The sequence below is a fragment of the Bactrocera dorsalis genome, chromosome 6, assembly GCF_023373825.1.
Source record: "Bactrocera dorsalis isolate Fly_Bdor chromosome 6, ASM2337382v1, whole genome shotgun sequence".
Lineage (NCBI taxonomy): Eukaryota > Metazoa > Arthropoda > Insecta > Diptera > Tephritidae > Bactrocera > Bactrocera dorsalis.
The window spans coordinates 24,840,056-24,854,296 of NC_064308.1; the positions used below are offsets into that span (position 1 = coordinate 24,840,056).

At 38.5% G+C, this 14,241-nt stretch overlaps 1 protein-coding gene and 1 pseudogene across 50 annotated transcripts in view; one reads left to right on the forward strand and one right to left on the reverse strand.

The window, feature by feature from the left end:
• The window catches only part of LOC105230773 (twitchin), a 152,963-nt gene that overhangs the window by 10,029 nt on the left and 128,693 nt on the right, over positions 1-14,241 (reverse strand). The gene's annotated exons all lie outside the window — the stretch shown is intronic.
• Positions 8,808-8,937, forward strand: LOC125779846 (small nucleolar RNA U3; annotated as a pseudogene).

Below are 14,241 nucleotides of genomic sequence, written 5' to 3' on the forward strand. Positions count from 1 at the left end.
CATCCTCGCTTAAACAAAGACTAGTGAACCTCTATAATAAAATACTAAACTCTGGTATATATCCTCAACAATGGAAAGTTTCCTTAGTCATTCCCATCCTTAAACCTAATAAACCTTCTTCCTGCATCGAGAACTACAGACCCATTTCCCTTTTACCCTGTATGTCCAAGATATTAGAAAAAATAATTTCCTCGAGACTGATGTGGTATACAAAAGTAAATCGACTCATAAGTCCGCACCAATTCGGGTTTCAAAAAGGATTAGGAGTAATAGACCCCCTGTTACAATTTGAACACTTCGCTTCCACTAACTTGACATCCCGTAATCACGTTTCAGTTCTAAGCCTGGATTTAGAAAAAGCTTTCGACAGGGTTGGAGCTCACATGGTACTCAGTGAACTTAAGCAATGGAAAATTGGAAACAAAATGTTTAACATTATAAAATCTTTCTTATATCAACGAAAATTTATCGTATGTGCCAATAAATGCCAATCACAGGTTTTCAAGTTGAACAATGGTATACCCCAGGGTTCACCACTCTCGGCAACTCTCTTCATCATTGCGTTTAATAAAGTCAGTTCCATAATTAGCACTAACCCACAAATAAAACACTTTATCTACGCAGATGACATCGTGATCTTTACAAAAATTAAAGACTTAAGACAAGTTAATCATGCATTTATAAAAATTTTAAATGATGTCAACAAATGGTCCGAAATTTCAGGTGTAAAAATTTCATTAAACAAAAGCTCCACATTTCATATTTGTAGAAAACATAAATGCTCATTTCCTACCTTAACCTTTTTAAATACACAAATTCCCCACACTCATACCTTAAAAATTCTAGGCTTAATATTTGATAAGACTCTTTCTTATAAAGAACATTGTAAATATATTCGATCAAACTTATTTTTAAGACTAAACATTATAAAGTACTTATCATCAAAAAATTGTTTGTGTCACCCAAACACTCTCATTAATGTGACAAGAGCATTATTGTTATCAAAAATTGACTATGGACTTGCAATATACGGACACTGTGCCAAAACTCATATCAAACTCTTAAATGCACCTTACCATGCGGCAGCGAGAAGGAGCATTCGTGCCTTCCCAACATCACCAATCAAAGCTATTTTAAAAGAATCCGGGTTACCAGATATTCAGCAAAGGACCATACATAACACACAGCTACTCATTCCAAAGTTGCTACTATGCAGAAACGAGTTAACACTCACGAATGTAAATAGCACTCTCCAATGTCCACGCAGATACAACAAACCCATCACCATAATGCGTTGTCTAACCATTTCCAAGGAACTCGGGATAATTACGTGCCCTACAGTGGTTGAACCTTCAATAATTCCGCCTTCCATGACATTATCTTCAAGTTGCATCAGTGTTACACAACAATATCGCAAGCAATTTACCAGTAACACGGAATATGCTCAGCTATATAAAGAAACTATTCAACCTTATAGAAATGATTGGGAGTTTATATTTACAGACGGATCTAAAAGTGATACCTGCACCTCATTTGCTTTGACAAACAAGAACGGTGTCACCCTAGCTGCTTTTGTTTTGCCTTCGTACTGCTCGGTATTTACAGCCGAAACAGCTGCAATATTGGAAGCGGTTCGTTTTGCCGCTAGTAATGGAAAGAAAGCTATTATTTGCAGCGACAGTAAATCCGCCATAGATGCCATTTTTAACCAATCAAACGATTCCTACCTGATTACAAAAATAAAAAACCTTATTTTTCAACACAAAAATATTATCAAAATTATGTGGATACCTGGACACACAGGAATTCAAGGAAACGAAATGGCTGACAAACGAGCGAAAGAAGCAAACAAAGAACCTTTGCATACGTCAGGATACTTCACCACAAAGGATATTAAGAAATACGTTAAACAACATATATCGGTCTGTTGTCTAAACGATTGGAGACACTATAACCACTATTATAAACTTGCTAATCCATTAGGCCAAAAACCCCCTTAATCCAATACAACCACATGTAAAAATATAAAAACATACACACGCATAAGGATTGGACATACACTTGCGACACATAGACACCTGTTGAATGGTACAAGCAAACCCATATGCTCTTTATGTGGTTCGGAAGATTTCACAATACTTCATATCCTCGATCACTGCGCACACGTACAACAACAAAGTGTCTTGATTTTTGGTAACAACAAACCATCTGACTTACTCGATCGGACAGATGACAATAACATTAATCTCTTTGTAAAATATATGCACATATGTAAATTAATTATTTAATATATAAGAAACTGAAGTACAAACTAATATTTAAGTTGCTTTAGTCGTAAGTAAAAAAAAGGTAATAACTTAATCTGTAAATATTAATCAAGCCGAAGGCCCTAGCAGCCAGTGCTTTACATATATATAAGTGGAATAACTATTTATATTTATTTCTCTTCTAAATAAATAAATAAAAATAAAATACATACATATACTAAAGGGCCCGTCCACGCTTTACTGTGGCTGATACATAGATGGTACTACTTATTCCGTCTATATGATTTCTAGTCAGTCCGTACCTTTAAGATACTTATACAAATTTGGCAACTGAGGAACTAAAGCATTTTGGGTGGAGCAACATGTGTTAGTTAGTAAAAAAATGGATCAAAGAATTTCGTGTGTTAATAAAGCATTGCTTTTTGTGGGAAAAATACTATTGAATTTGGGCTCTGCATCAAGGAAATACCTTTGTAAAGAGATTGGTTTTAAGTTGGAAATAGGCGAAATGAGCTCCGAGGAAAATGATGGCAGTTGACACCATAAAAAGCTCTGTGCAAAGTGGATGCCGCGCAAATCTATAATTCAACAAAAATAACGAATCGCTGAATCTGAGGAGTGTTTGACCATTACCAATATTTGTATTATTTTTTTCCCGCATTAGCTCTCTTTTTTTGGAGGATGGAGTCATGTGTAGAAGTTCACGCAAGTGAGGAAAGTTCTCTGATCGCCATTCACTTGCGAGTGGCCAGAAACGATTCTTTTGCATATGACTCAAGCAGCTCACGACTTCCGGTCTTTGACCAAGTATCCTCTGGGTAGCCTAAGAACATCCGTTTGAAGGCGAGCTAACGTGAGAAGGCGAAACATCCCCTGCATAGGGTTGTGCGCTGGGTTTGGGACCCGCCACGTAAAAAAACACCCCCCATGAAAAGGAACAACAAGCCTCGGATGAGTGACCCCCCTTTTGATGACGACCATGGCAAACGAAATAAGGACTACGAATTGAGGGCATGCACCTGGAATGTCCGGTCCCTTAATTGGGAAGGTGCCGCTGCCCAGCTGGTTGATGTCCTCGTGAAAATAAAGGCTGACATCACCGCCGTCCAAGAAATGCGATGGACGGGACAAGGACAGAGACAAGTAGGTCCTTGTGACATTTACTACAGTGGCCATATAAAGGAGCGCAAGTTTGGTGTTGGATTCGTGGTAGAGAGACTCCGTCGCCGAGTACTATCATTCACTGCGGTGAATGAACGTCTAGCCACAATCCGCATCAAAGCGAGGTTCTTCAACATATCGCTGATTTGCGTCCACGCCCCGACGGAAGAGAAGGACGATGTGACCAAAGATGCCTTTTATGAGTGCTTGGCGCGCACTTATGAGAGATGCCCCCGTCATGATGTCAAAATCGTGCTTGGCGACTTTAACGCCAGGGTGGGCAAAGAAGGTATCTTTAGCACTACGGTCGGTAAATTCAGCCTCCACGAGGAAACATCCCCAAATGGGTTGAGGCTGATCGACTTCGCCGGGGCCCGAAATATGGTTATCTGTAGTACTAGATTCCAGCATAAGAAGATACATCAAGCTACCTGGATGTCTTCGGATCGAAAAACCACCAACCAGATCGATCATGTTGTGATAGACGGAAGACACGTCTCCAGTGTTTTAGATGTGCGTGCGCTCCGAGGTCCTAACATCGACTCGGACCACTATATTGTTGCAGCCAAAATTCGCACCCGCCTCTGTGCAGCAAAAAACGCACGCCAACAAACACAAGGAAGGTTCGACGTCGAGAAGCTGCATTCACAACAGACATCCGAACGATTTTCTACTCGGCTTGCACTCCTGCTCTCTGAGAGCACTCATCAACAATTCGGTATAAGGGAACTGTGGGACGACATTTCAAACTCCTTACGTACAGCTGCAATCGAAACCATTGGTTTTCGGAAAGTGCAAAAGAACAGCTGGTACGACGAGGAGTGCCGTGTCGCAGCGGAGAGAAAACAGGCTGCCTACCTCGCAACGTTACGATCGACCACAACACGTGCGGGATGGGATAGATACCGAGAGTTGAAGAGGGAAGCGAGACGCATTTGCAGACAGAAAAAGAAAGAGGCCGAAATGCGTGAGTACGAACAGCTCGATAAGCTGGCCGACAGGGGTAATGCTCGAAAATTCTACGAAAAGATGCGGCGGCTTACAGAAGGTTTCAAGACCGGAGCATACTCTTGTAGAACCCCCAAAGGTGATCTAGTTACCGATGCCCAGAGCATACTTAAATTATGGAGGGAACACTTCTCCAGCCTGCTGAATGGCAGTGAAAGCACAACACCGGGAGAAGGCGAACCCGATTTCCCAATCGATGACGATGGAGCAGACGTTCCATTACCCGACCATGAAGAAGTTCGAATAGCAATCACCCGCGTGAAGAACAACAAAGCGGCAGGGGCCGATGGATTGCCGGCCGAGTTATTCAAACACGGTGGCGAAGAACTGATAAGGAGCATGCATCAGCTTCTTTGTAAAATATGGTCGGACGAAAGCATGCCCAACGACTGGAATTTAAGTGTGCTATGCCCAATCCATAAAAAAGGAGACCCCACAATCTGCGCCAACTACCGTGGGATTAGCCTCCTCAACATCGCATATAAGGTTCTATCGAGCGTATTGTGTGAAAGATTAAAGCCCACCGTCAACGAACTGAATGGACCTTATCAGTGTGGCTTTAGACCTGGCAAATCAACAACCGACCAGATATTTACCATGCGCCAAATCTTGGAAAAGACCCGTGAAAGGAGAATCGACACACACCACCTCTTCGTCGATTTCAAAGCTGCTTTCGACAGCACGAAAAGAGCTGCCTTTATGCCGCGATGTCTGAATTTGGTATCCCCGCAAAACTGATACGGCTGTGTAAACTGACGTTGAGCGGCACCAAAAGCTCCGTCAGGATCGGGAAGAACCTATCCGAGCCGTTCGATACCAAACGAGGTTTCAGACAAGGCGACTCTCTATCGTGCGACTTTTTCAATCTGCTGCTGGAGAAAATAGTTCGAGCTGCAGAACTTAATCGAGCAGGTACAATCTTCTATAAGAGTGTACAGCTGCTGGCGTATGCCGATGATATTGATATCATCAACCTCAACACCCGCGCCGTTAGTTCTGCTTTCTCCAGGCTGGACAAGGAAGCAAAACGAATGGGTCTGGCAGTGAACGAGGGCAAGACGAAATATCTCCTGTCATCAAACAAACAGTCGTCGCACTCGCGACTTGGCACTCACGTCACTGTTGACAGTCATAACTTTGAAGTTGTAATTTCGTCTATCTTGGAACCAGCGTAAACACCACCAACAATGTCAGCCTAGAAATCCAACGCAGGATAACTCTTGCCAACAGGTGCTACTTCGGACTGAGTAGGCAATTGAGAAGCAAAGTCCTCTCTCGGCAGACAAAAACCAAACTCTATAACGATGTCAACAGCGGATGAGTCGACGTTGCGAGTTTTCGAGAGAAAAATTCTGCGAAAGATTTATGGTCCTTTGCGCGTTGGCCACGGCGAATATCGCATTCGATGGAACGATGAGCTGTACGAGATATACGACGACATTGACATAGTGCAGCGAATTAAAAGACAGCGGCTACGCTGGCTAGGTCATGTTGTCCGGATGGATGAAAACACTCCAGCTCTGAAAGTATTTGACGCAGTACCCGCCGGGGGAACCAGAGGAAGAGGAAAACCTCCACTCCGTTGGAAGGACCAAGTGGAGAAGGACCTGGCTTCGCTTGGAATATCCAATTGGCACCACGTAGCGAAAAGAAGAAACGACTGGCGCGCGGTTGTTAACTCGGCTATAATCGCGTAAGCGGTGTCTACGCCAATTAAGAAGAAGATGATTAGCTCTACATTGTTATTTGTATACTCTTGCAACCAGTTGCTACAGAGTATAATAATTTTGTTCACCTAACGGTTGTACGTATTACCTAAAATCATACGAGATAAATATAAGGTTATATATATATAAATGATCAGGATGACAAGAAAAGTTGAAATCCGTCTCTCATTTACCGAAAACCTATAAACTGCCATAACTAAGCACTTAATTGAGATATAAAACTGTAAATAAAGCTGCAATAACCAAATTTGCTCAGCGCAAATATTGTAAGAACTACTACCGACAGTTTGAAAATGGATGAAATCAGGTAGATAATGGTTTTGGTTTTTCTAACAAATCTTATGCCGAATATATTGGTAAGCGTATAAGTTATATATAGTATATGTATATATAAAATTGCTTAGATTTCGATCCACTGGTTGACGTTTTACGTCGTAAGGTATTTCCCTTCCCTTCCCTTTTATTCTTGCAGCCAAAATTATGAATTAGATTAAAGTTTATTATTTTTAAATGTTACTTGTTAAGAGTAGATAAAATAATTTGTTTATTGGTAAAAAGTGAGTCTATTAGATCAAATATAATGGAATAGGAATTGAAATTATGACATATACGGCGGAATGGTTCCTTTAACTCAAATTTTGTTCTAGAAAATTTTAAAAGTAAGCGGTCTACACCGCCTGGTAGACTGAGCGGAAACGTAAAAATTAATATCAGATAAGTGAGATGGGCTACAGACTGACCCATTCATGAGTTTTACAAGAACTACGACTAGCGAGTGTCGGGAGATTTATAAATTTGAAACATTACTCCCAGATCAACAAAACTGCATACTTGCTCCAACCTAAAGTTTTGTATTGCGTATGAAGTAGGGTCTACAGATCTACGTTAAAAGCACATCGTTTTACGTTTTTTAAGGTTCAATGGCATGTCATTTCTATCACACAAAGAAACTACGTTGTTTAAGTCTGTTTGCAACTGACATCTTTCGCTGTTTGAAGTGTATGTTTTAAAAAGTTTTACACCATCAGCATATAATAAAACTTTTGAATACTTAACAACAGATAATATGTCATTAATAAATTACAAGAACAGGAACTTGAGGAACTTGTTGAGTTCTATTATAAAGATAAGAAGCAGCCCATTTTAGAAATATTGGTTGAAAACCAAGACGATCAAGTTTATTCAAAAGAATTGAATGGTTTACTTTATCAAAAGCTTTTCTAAAATTTGTGTATATAACATCAGTATTCTTATTCTCCCTAAAGCCCCTTGATACATGTGATACAAATTCAAGCAAATTAGTTATTGTAGATTTCCCTTTACGAAAACCGTGCTGAGAACAAGAAATTAGTGGAGAGATCCGGAAGGTTATGTTGTCTGTTATAATTGCTTCAGAAAGTTTAGGTATTGCTGACAACTTTGCTATTCCCCTATAGTTTTCAATGAATGCATTAATAGACAAACTAGACTTATATTTCATAGCGGAGGGAAAATTAGAAATCCTGCGTTTGGAGTTGACGAAACCATAGAACAACCTTGGATTACGTATAATATTATTTTTTACTTTGTTTATATAATTTTTATAACATATTTTGTTAAGTTAAGCAAGTTGTCGACGCAATTTAGAATATTTTGAATAGTCAGCAAACCAGTTTCTTTAAAAAGTTTTAAAGCACGAGATTTTTTTTTTTTAATTTACATAATTCTTTCGAAAACCATAAATTAGAACTCATTTTTTGAGTAACAACACACTTCAGAATATATTTTTCAAATAAATTTAAAATAGTTTCATTAAAATGGGAAGCACTAAATTCAATATATTCAATTGTAATCCGGCCAAGTTACTTTAGAAAGTTCATAATTAATCTTCTTAAAATTAGCTTTCGCAAAGTTGAACCGAAAACAAAAGTCTTGTGTATTATTATGAGCAAAGTTAGCTATGATTTCGATGTTAATTTCCAACGCAGGATGATACGAAACCTCTGGCCGAACCAAAGGATCACATCGGACAACAGAGAACATTGAAGCGTTATCAAAGTAAACCAGATCTAAGAACTTACCAAACTTGTTTGAAATTAAATTAATTTGGTTAAGACCCCACTCCGACATTTCATCCAAGAACTCATTAAAACATAAGCGAGTACTAATAGGAACGGTGTAATCTATATATGTATACTAGCTGACCCGGCGAACTTCGCCCCGCCCAATTTTTATTGAAGTTATACTTCTTATACGACGCCGGAAAAGGTTGCGATAGATTCTGGTTGCGCAACCTTCCATATAAAAGTAACGCAAAGTTGCGCAACCTCGCTCCATCCATATGAATGTAACGCAACCTTGTCTGCGAAGATGTGCGAGCAGCAAGCGAAGCGGTGACAATCGGCGATCGTTTGTTCGTTTCTTTCGGCACAGCTCGGCCGACACAACAACACAACACAATGTTCCATGCTTATGCTGTTGTTGTTTTTGTAGAACAATGTTTCAATTTTTGGTTGGTGACATATTCACATGTGTGCGCATATGTATGTTTGTATGCTTGTGCATTATTGAAGTTATACTTCTTTTTCTTTCGTTTGTCTTTCATTTCTGCGAATTCTCAACTATTTTACGTATGTTTTGGTTGAAATACTCTGCGTTGGCCTTTCAGAATCACACAGAATCATTTCTGTGGTTTTTGAAACTGACCCACGAGGACGAGGTATATGGTTTTATCTGGGAGCGTGAGATTTAAGAAAATCGCTCGCTTACAAGGGATAAAATGACTTCTGAGTGGCGATTTTAATGAATAAATTCACAGAATCATTTCTGTGCTTTTGGAAATCTATACTAATAAATATTTTTTTCTTACATAAACATATACATAATATTGCTGGATAAATTTAATTTCTATTAGTAAGCAAAAAATTAAAAATAAATTTATTAAGACTATACTTCTCAGGGCATCATAACAATATTATGTATATGTATATACATATTATGCATATGTATTGCTGTGATAAATTTATTGCGAAAGCAAATGTTCTACAAAGTATGTATATTTCTATACTTAAACAAAATTATTAGAACCATCGTATGTTTCTTGCATTCATAACCACATCATACTTAAGTCAGCGCAACCTAATTGTCAATGGTGGTGTTGGTGGTAAGCGCTTGGAAGGTCAAGATGCTAACACAGGTCCCAGGTTCGAATCCCGACAGAATAAATTTTTAATTTTTTGCTTTTAACATCGTATACTATAAAAATAAATATTTTTCTTTATTTTAATTTCTATTAGTAAGAAAAATATTTATTTGTATAGTATACGATGTTAAAATGCATACATCTTCTATCCTATCTTGTGTATCTGCACATGCTCATATGAGTGTATGTATACGCATGTGCGCGCATTGACTTGCATGTTCATACATTCATATATACTTATATGTACATATATTTGCATACATTGCCGAACAAATAAATCACAAGCATACAAACATACATATGCGTACACATATGAATATGTCACCAACAAAAAATTGATCTTCACAAGTCAATCCGGCAGCCAAATTGGCAGAGAACAAAAGAGAGATGATTACGCTGCATATTCTCTTCTGCAACGAAGAGACGGAACTACTTTCTGAGTCAAAATTCATTCATTTAGACTTTGCTTTATTCTTCATTTTATGTGCATAATAAATTTATAAAATGTGAATTTAAGTTTTCTAGTTTTCTTTCATACAAAATGATATGCATTTCTGAATATCACTAAGAAGTATAACTTCATCCGCGCGTAGGGACTCCACGCACCTTTTTTTTTTTTTTGGAAGTCATAGACTCGTATAACTTTACCACAAATAATATAAACTTCAAACAACGCATTTTCATTTAATGTTTTTAGCGCCATCTACTGTAACATACCGCACTCAATACCGCACTTAGCGCCACCAACTGGTGGATAGCTCTTTGCTAATAATAAACAAATAATTTGCAATAAATAAATAATGCGGCTATAAGGAGAGTTATAAACTATCCTATCTTTCAAGTTGGACCAAACTGCACACAGTGTTGAAAATTTCATTAAAATCGGTTCAGTAGTTTAGGAGTCCATCGAAAACAAACATCGTGACACGTGATTTTTATATATTAAGATAAAAATGAAATGGTGTATAGTTGTAACGCTAAAACTCGAAAACGGCTGAACCAAATGAAATATGTACTTCCTTCGGGGGATTTGTTTGTTATTACCACGCGCAGGTCATGTCTTAAAATCAGAATAAAATATTAAGGGGGCGTGGTACCTCCCATACAAATTGAATTTTTCAAGTCGAATATCTTCAAAAGTGTTTAAGGTAGGAACATGAAAATTGGTACAGAGCTACAGGATAACAACACCACTCTCACCTATAAAACCGGGGGCTATCGAATAAGGGGGCGTGGTACCTCCCATACAAACTAAATTTTTTAAGCAAAATATCAAGGTAGGGACCTGAAAATTGGTATAGACCTATATGGTATCAAAAGCCTTCTTACACATAAAAGAAGGGGTAATCGGAAAAGGGGGCGTGGCACCTCCCATACAAACTGAACTTTTCAAGGTGAATATCTTCAAAAGTGTTTAAGGTAGGAGCATGAAAATTGGTATAGAGCTATAGGAAACAACACCATTCTCACCCATAAAGCTTGGCGTTATCGAAAAAGGGGACGTGGTACCTCCCTTACAATCTTCAATTATTTTGGTTGTTAATCCACCATATATTTATCTCGTTATCCACCTAGCACGACATTTTGGTTGTTCTTGCTGCAGCGGTTATATGGTAATTTTGGTTGTGTTACGTGCTATTTTTGGTTTAAGGAAATGGCAGTTTTATGAAACAAACACAAATTAAATTAAACGTCAATTTTGCTTTGCAATCGAACACGCAAAATTTAGAGGGTAATAAAAATGCGCCTTGCTTTACTGATATATTGATATATTTTGTTTTAAAAAGTGAGTTATTTAGTGAAAATGATTTAGCGTGTTGGCGAATACCGATTCATGTACATTGGAATTTATCATTCAATTGATCTGCTTCCTTAGTTTAATTCATTCATTTTTGGAGTTTTCAAAGGTAAGTTATTGGTCCGTAAAACCTTATATGAACTTTATGCAAACGAATGATCATTTCCAATTAGATATTTGTTACGATGTCAAGAATCAGTACGTATGGTAACACTTCTCGGAGTTCCCAGGCCGCAAGGAGAACACGAAATAGCAGAGCACGTCAAAGGGAAAGTGTTATTGAGAGGGTATCACCACGAAATAGACTGCTGGAGAGTAGTAGAGTAGTTAGAAGATGTCAACCAAACATACAATCAGCAAGAACGATTGAGAAGAAGGGAAGTTCGTGCTCGCCAAAGTGATGAAGTAAGATCACAACATGCGATTATTCGACGACAACAGCGGTAACATCTTTCTTTTGTGAACTTTGAACGGGCAGGTTTTCGATATAATCCAAACATTCAATATAGCGCATCTGTTCAAATCGGTCAGATGTCAGTAGTTTGTCGATATTGCAATGCAGTCAAATTTAAAAATGAACCGTTGCCAGAATTGCTTCCACCACCACAGCCATTGTTCCAGCTGCTTTACGGTGAATCTCCTCACTCGAGCCATTTCTTAAAGCAAATTGTAAATGAACAAAACTACAATCCAACGTTGAAGGTATTTTTGCCAAACAATATTCGACAGAAACTACAGAGCTTTCCTCCAATTATACACGTTCATGGGCAAATGTTTCATCTCGCTGGATCGTGGTTGCCGCATCCAGATCAAGAACACAAATATCTCCAAATTTACTTTCTGGGAGATTCACATGATGAAGTAAATCGGCGTTGTGCTATCTTCAATACAACGAAAAGAGAAATAATCGAACAATTGCAGCAAATGTTACACGAACGCAATGGCCTCATTAAACTGTTTACGATTTCGTTGGAACGTATGCCAACAGATGATCATAGTATAATCATACAAGCGGACAAAAGACCAACAGGGTCACATGAAACACAATATAATGCACCTAAAGTTAGCGAAATATCAGTTGTTGTTGTTGGAGAAAATTTGCAGTCGCGTGATATTGTTATCAAACGTAGAAATCAAAACGCACTAAAACGGATAAGTGAGACACATCGGTCTTACGACGCAATGCAATATCCGCTCATGTTCTGCCGTAGAGAAGACGGATATCACTTAGGATATAAGATGATAAATCCGGTGAATGGTTAGTAAAAAAAAATTTTTGTTTGCTACTTCATATAGGTAATTTAAGCTTTTAGGTGTCGAGACAAATAAAAAAGTCAGTTCAATGAAGTTTTACGCATATCGAATGATGATTCGCCAAAACTATGACAACCATTTACTGAGATATGGACGGTTATTTCAACAGTATGCAGTTGACATGTATGTTAAAGTTGAGACAGAACGACTTAATTACATGCAATACAATCAGTCGAAGTTGCGATCTGAAGAGTATATTCACTTAAGAGATGCAATGAATGGTGATGCGGATATTACAGATATTGGTCGACTCTATATTTTGCCATCGACATACATTGGCAGTCCTAGACACATGCATGGGTACTCCCAGGATGCGATGACTTACGTGCGCAATTATGGACGGCCGGATTTGTTTGTTACATTAACTTGCAATCCAAAATGGCCAGACATTACGAATCTATTGCATCCTGGTCAATCACCAAGCGATCGCCACGATGTTACAGCACGCGTGTTTAAACAAAAACTCAGATGTTTGATGGACTTTTTTACGAAACAACGTGTATATGGCGCTGTTCGATGCTGAATGTACTCATTGGAGTGGCAGAAGAGCGGTTTGCCCCACGCACACATTCTTCTTTGGATGGTGGAGAAAATTACACCTGACCAAATTGATGACATCATTTCCGCCGAAATTCCTGATGTTGAAATAGATCCAGAGTTGCACGAAGTGGTGATGGCCAATATGGTTCATGGGCCATGCGGAGAACACGATCCATCTTCGGTTTGTATGTCGGACATTAAATGCAAAAAACGCTGTCCCCGTGCTTTTATTTCGGAAACTCAAACTGGAAACGACGGATACCCTCTCTGTCGGCGTCGCTCACCCGCTGACAATGGCAGAACATTCATCACTCAATTGAAAGGAAAGAATTTCGTGGCTGATAACACATGGATCGTTCCATATTCGCCAATTTTATCTAAGGCATTCAAAACACATATAAATGTTGAGTATTGCAGTTCAATAAAATCAATTAAGTATGTTTGCAAATATGTCACCAAAGGAAGCGATATGGCGGTTATTGGCGTTGAACGAGATGAAATTAGCAAATTTCAAATGGGCAGATATGTGAACTGCAATGAAGCAATCTGGAGAATATTTTCATTTGCAATTCATGAACGCCATCCTACTGTTGTGCATCTGTCAGCTCAATTGGAGAATGGCCAGCGAGTTTATTTCAACGCAGAGAACATAGTACAGCGAACGGAAATACCACCAGCAACCACTTTAACAAGTTTCTTTGCAACTTGCGCCAGTGATCCGTTCGCGAGAACATTGCTTTACTCGGAGATGCCTGGGTATTATACATGGAATGTATCGTCTTTCTCCCGGCGCAACATAACCCTGGCGGTTCATTTTTAAATTTGACTGCATTGCAATATTGACAAACTACTGACATCTGACCGATTTGAACAGATGCGATATATTAAATGTTTGGATCATATCGAAAACCTGCCCGTTCAATGTTTACAAAAGAAAGATTTGTAAAAATTTTGTTAAAGTATACACAATGAAATTAGGAAAAATCGTTCATATTCTATTAAAACCAATACCGGTGTAATTTTTGAAATGAAAAAAAATCTATTTTAGGCAGAACGAAGTTTGCCGGGTCAGCTAGTCATCAATACATTTTCATGATACACACGGTAAATTGAAATCTCTCAAAATAAATCATGGAATCAGTATTACTTTCCATGGAGAAAACATTATTTAAAGAAAGAAGCATGCTCCATATATACAGATATATCCGAGTGAGGCGATATATAAGATAAAGTTAAGTATATATG